This window comes from Taudactylus pleione, unplaced genomic scaffold, assembly GCF_031769625.1.
Source record: "Taudactylus pleione unplaced genomic scaffold, aTauple2 ptg000007l, whole genome shotgun sequence".
NCBI lineage: Eukaryota > Metazoa > Chordata > Amphibia > Anura > Myobatrachidae > Taudactylus > Taudactylus pleione.
Window position 1 is genome coordinate 19,249,663 of NW_028284410.1, and position 6,000 is coordinate 19,255,662.

The window sequence follows — 6,000 nt, forward strand, 5'->3', positions numbered from 1 at the left end:
CAATTTGTTGAAACAACAGTTTTTGTCCATTTCCGGCGTTTGGGAGCAAATTGCTGATTGTCATTTTCTTTCATACATTACCAGATTTTCATTCCAACCAATCAACTAGTTGGATGCTTGGACAGAAAATCTTTACGTGTGTACCCAGTTTAAGTCGCGATGCGCATTCGTCAAGCAGGGGCTGAGTAATTTTGTCAGTGTGGCCTAATGTTTGTAGGCATTGCCATGTCTCCTAAAAATATAGTATTTGCTGCATCGTGAAACGGTGCATCACGCTTCACTGGGGGCACAGACAAAAGAGACCAGCCTCCCTGGTCCCACCACAGCCCAGCACACGCTGAGGAGACAGTGGCACTGTAGTGTGAATGACAGTCAGGTAGCATTTTGGGGGAGTGGCAGGAAAGGATGCAGACGTGTCGCGACCGTTTTGGGGCCTTGTCACACCCTGCGTCTGCGATCCCATATGCAAGAAATTTGGCTCTGGTGTCACAAGTCCCATGGCCATTCTGTGGGACCATAGACTCACTTAGGACTGCCGTAATCAATGCTGTGTCTTTGTACACAGATGCTGTGACATTTTACGCAGATGCTTGGATTTGCAAAGCTGCAGTGATATTTGCGTGTTTTCGCATTGCAACTGCGTTCACATACGCAGCAGTGGCGGCATTAGTGTACAACTTTGAATCAGGCTTTGTGGAGCCTGATTCTTAGTTGGGAATAGAGGGCCTGATTCAGAGATGGACGCTAATGCGATCTCATCCGCGATTTCATATGCAACGCAGCAGAGAAAATTTGCTAATGTTAGCAAAGATCACCCGAGCATAAAGACACCCACTACTGCCTTCTTACCTGTGTGCGAAGACTCATATCCACGTAAATATAGGCAACATCGACTGACAACAGCGGCCATATTACCCTTGCGGAAGGTCTAATCTGCCGCAGCCTTGGGAGATCTTCTGACACGCAGAGCTGTATATGCACTCACAGTGGCTAATTTATGCACGGCCATGTAATGGCATTTAAACGGGCAGGCACGCCTTCGTTTTTCTGACCACTCCCCGTTACCACCCCCAAATGCTGACAACCTGTCAGTCACTTTGTGATGGGATCTTCTGTGCGTCTATAATCACAATACAATCACTGCATGTGCATGTGCAATGAAATCACCCCCAGAGTAAGAAAGAGCAAGTAACTGTGCACCTTGGTAAACCCATGCTACACTGCAGGTGGGGCAGATGTAAAATGTGCAGAGATTTAGACTTGGATGGGGTCTATCCAAACTTAATCTAAATTGCAGTGTAAAAATAAAGCTGTCCAGCATTTGTGGACTACATGTAACAGCAGCCAGTATTTATCCCATTTGCACCCCTTGCATTGCTACATTATTTTTCCAGGTTCTGTACACTTATGCAGGCCATACACCTGCATGACCAACATCAGATCCGATTCACCATCCGACTCACCGGAGCTCCCTGGAAGTCTCGGCAGCATATTTGTTGTTTTTCTTAGCACAGGATCTGTTGTATGATCGATCCTGTGCCTCCCGCGCTTATTAGGGAAACAGTCATTGAAATGACTTGAATTTCCGCGCGATGGATCGCATGAACAAAATAAACGGCATTATCTGCACACAATAAGATGGAACATATGGGCTGCACATCTGATCATAAGATCCGATTATAGGAGCTGCAGGAGCACGCATCGGATCTTATCTTACTAAAAAAATACACGATTTTCACAAGAGCCATCATATGACTCATCGAAAATTAGACAATCGGCCTGAAATCGAGCAGGTATATGGCCAGCATTACTCTTTCTTGCTTTATTTTCAACTAATAATCAGGTTCATGAACTCAAAAATAAAAACATCTAGATTTAATTAATCTTGTTATATTCACTCATCTCAATATCATATGAATATATGATATTCCACAGAAGTACTGTATGTTTAAAATCAAATCTATAATGTTTCACTAACATTCTTTTTTATAACCCAAACTGCCTGCTTGCAAAAAACAAACAGACAAACAGTCAACTTGGTACACAATAAAATCAGTTTCATAGCAAATTCCTAGCTTATTCGTCATACTTGTCTACATGTACAGTGGATGATCTACTATTTGCAGAACAAGAGAGCCAAAGAGCCGATGTTAAGTTGCAAAAGTGACACGTTCAATTTCAAGGACTTTGGGCTGGCACACCAATTGCAGGGTCGGAGGATCATCCAAAATCTGAGTGCTGGGACTGTTAGTATAAACCTATAAAGCTATATTGAGATAATGCTCAACAACTTTGGAACAACAGATACCAAGCTAGTCAGCACACCAATCAACAAAAGTGTGAAAATCTCAAAAGAAATTTGTCCAACAACAGATGCAGAAATTAATGAAATAAAAAAAGTTCCCTATCAGTGTGCCATTGGATCTTTAATGCATGCTTGCGATGGCACACCACCAGACATCACCCACTCTGTCAGCTGTGTAAAGCTGGGTACACACTGTGCCAAGGGATCTGCCAACGGGCAGATCCAGCAACACAGTGGGCGATCAGGTAAGCTATACAGACCTACCGATCGGTCGCTCAATGTGTCTTCCCTGACATTACAACTGGGCGGGCATTTTAATTTGCCCACCCAGTTGAGATGTCAGCCACCAGCAGACCCTGCAGCAAAGGTCAACCGACCGCCCATACACACAGCAAGATGCGCTGATATATTACCCAGTGTATACCCAACTTAAGCCAATTTGCAATCAACTGAAGTAAAAAACAACCAACCAACCATTGCCTTATCCACTACCAAGGCAGCTTACAAAAACAGCCAAAATAGCATTATGGCTGAAAGAGACTATGCATTTTATTTACTAAGCATTGGGTTTTAAAACCCTGTGCTTCTAATCGTGTTTATGCCTGAAATTTAAAAGGGCAATGCTTTTACTGGCAAAACACAGCTAGGGGTATATTTACTAAAGGTCAATTTTAATCGATTTTGATAGATTTAAAATCAATAAAAAATCGATTAAAATCGACCTTTAGCAAATATACCCCCTAGTGTGGTAAATATGTAGATGCATTTGTCTTTACTTGAGAATCTTAAAAAGCTTATTTGCAGCACAGAAGAGAGTTGGCATTGAATAGGATGCTTAGAAATCTTATACAATTAGCTGAGCGGAATTTGCATTTTTAGTGCTGCCTATTTGGGAATGCTTCCTTCTGAGCATATGAGGGTCTTGTTCTTCCAATCATTGAGACTGAGAGCACTGGGCAGCCACTGAATGTTAAGTTTACCTTTTACCTGCCTGTGGTCAGGGAGAAGGTTATGAAGGAGGTACAGCTGGGGCACATGATTGGGCCTTATGCTGCTTATACTTGCCTGGCTTAGTTTTGTCTCCAGTGGATGTAGTTCCTAAAAAAAAAATCTTATTTAATACATCTGTCCTATCCTTCAGGCTCTTCTATTAATGATGCAATCCCTGAAGGTTGCTGCTGGGTGGTATTTCATTCATTTCATAAAGCCCTGAAGCTAGGGCATTCCTTTGGGGCTGGTGCCCTATTGGGGAAAGTTGATATGGAATCAGCTGTTACTCTTACATCCAAACTCTTTTTGGTACATAGATTTTTACTTGAAGGATGGTTTCTATATCGACAGTGCTTATTTTCAGTTGAGGTCTACATTGGTGCATTTGTGAGGGGCACCAGACAGCATTGGGTAGCTCACTAGTTTGATGATTTCCTAGTGATGGGATCCATCCACTGCGCTGATTTGCTTTTATCTGTCCAGGTCTTATTCTCTGCTTTTGGTGTTCGCATCACATCATTTATTGATGCGTACTATGTATTTATTTCTGACATAAATCATCAGGCATTTTAAGATAATTGTTTGATTGCATATTGTAGCAATTGCACCTTTCTAGTTAAGATAGATTGCGCAAGCAATTTGCGGCGTATCTGTAACCAACAATGCATCAGGCCCTATATACTTAAAGTGAGCATAAATGTGACAGGTGACTAGTGAGTGAGTTAGCTCATTGAGCTTCAGGCTGTGGATTTGTCTGTTACTTAACCAGCTCCCCTCATTGGTTGCTTAATGTGAGTACATGAGTGTTTGGACTTCTATGAGTTATCCCCCTTTTCCACCAAGATCCTGTGTCTGTGCCAGGAATTTTTACTGGGTCACACCCAGCTTAGACCCCGTTTCCACTGCACCGTCATCCTGGGTTTTTCCCGGGTCACCACCGTTACTGCTTAACCTGGGTAAGCCCAACAAAACCTGTGGATGTCATTAAAAAATGGCCTTTCCACATTTAATTAAATTTTTAATGTCATTGTTTATTAACATTAGTTATTATTATTTATAATTATTATCTTTAGAATTTATTTTATTTAATTCTTATTAATATTATTTATTTCATTATTATTTATTTAATTTAATGACATTTTTAATGACATCCTTTATTCAGGCATCTCCTCTGGTCTCTGGGTGATTACATCAGCAGCCAGCACCCTGAAAGGACCAATCAGCAGCTTCTACCTGGGTCAAAAAACACGGGTAAGAGCTGTTTCCACTGCAGTGTTACCGGGTTTTCTCGATCATCTCGATCAACAGCAATTCATCTCAACCACCGCAACAGCTCAACTCAGCCAACACAGACCTGCAGCAACGTAACACCTTAACAGCCTACCAACTTCAGGCCTTACCTACCAGTAGGTATCAGACTTCGAGACTCTGTTACACACGCGGGATGCCGCCAGGTGTTCACACCCACCCACCTTACCTCTTGCTCCACTTTCCCCCCTCCCACCCACCGAGACTCCCAAGACTGTCGACCAAAGGTCCAGCAGGGGTAACGTGCCAATCTATTGAACCGCACGGAAAGGAGCCCCCTGAAAGGGTCAACCCACCTCCCCAGTCTCTCCCTATCTCTCACCTACCTTGTGCCAGGGACTACATAGGAGAAGCATTGTGACTACTCTAATAAAACAGTTCACTCCCACTTTGTGTCCGCCTCTCTCATTCTTTCGGCCCACCCCTCACCACACCATACACAGCAGCATCCACATACACAATCCAACACTCCCCGACTACCATTGCAGCCACAGGGCGAGCTCACCTTCCATCCCCTAACGTCTCTATCCAATTATACGCAGGACCCGGTACGCCTGCGATCAGTGCAGCACCCCACTCACTCATCAACCACACCTTTCAGCCTATTCACACACCACTTCTGCCCACACAGCAAAGTGCAGTCCTACCCAACCATTACCGTTAAAAACCCTGCTCGATACCAGTGAACAAATCCTTGGTCAGTAGACCCGGGATTTTTTCCTTGGAACTGTTTCCACTGAGCAGAGTCCAGGGTAGATACGGCAATTACCCAGGTTTTTTAGGCAGTGGAAAAGGGGTATAAGATACACCTGCTTTTCCTGCCTCTGACATGTGACTTATTATTGACCACTCTTTCAATTTCTGCACCTTGCTAGGCTAATTGTTTCAGATTATTGGATTAGAAATTAAATCCAACTCACCTGCAGACAGAGGTCCATGAAAAAACTTGTGATATGAACAATGATATGCCAGAAAAATAATTAAGAATGAAGGATAGACTACTTTAACAGACACGGATTAAACACCTGTAATGACACTCATCACTCGCAATACAATACTGTATATTACTATATTATTACTAGCAAAACTGCTTAGAAGGCAATACTTCACTGGTGTACCATTACGATTTTAACATACATCAATCCCTCAAAAAACACACTGATATAAGAAGTAGTTAGTTAGTAGTTAGTAGAAGGGTTATTTACTATTTACTTAAGGAAAGACAATCAGATCTTTTATGAATATGACTACAACAAGTTAACATATTATCCCATTCAGATTGCTCTACTTTTACTGGGCTGACACCCATAATCCCCTGTAGTGAAAGCAGAGCAGTGTTAGATGGTTGAGTGGTCTTAATTTTCAGAACAATAAACATAGGTCTTTTTAATGGATTG

The 6,000-nt window shown here is 42.5% G+C and overlaps 1 long non-coding RNA gene across 1 annotated transcript in view; it reads left to right on the forward strand.

The window, feature by feature from the left end:
• Positions 1–4,973, forward strand: part of LOC148542939 (uncharacterized) — a 47,407-nt gene extending 42,434 nt beyond the window's left edge. The window contains exon 3 of the long non-coding RNA XR_015873812.1: positions 4,458–4,973. This is a non-coding gene — a long non-coding RNA (uncharacterized LOC148542939). The remainder of the gene's footprint in view (positions 1–4,457) is intronic.
• Positions 4,974–6,000: the final 1,027 nt, after the last annotated feature.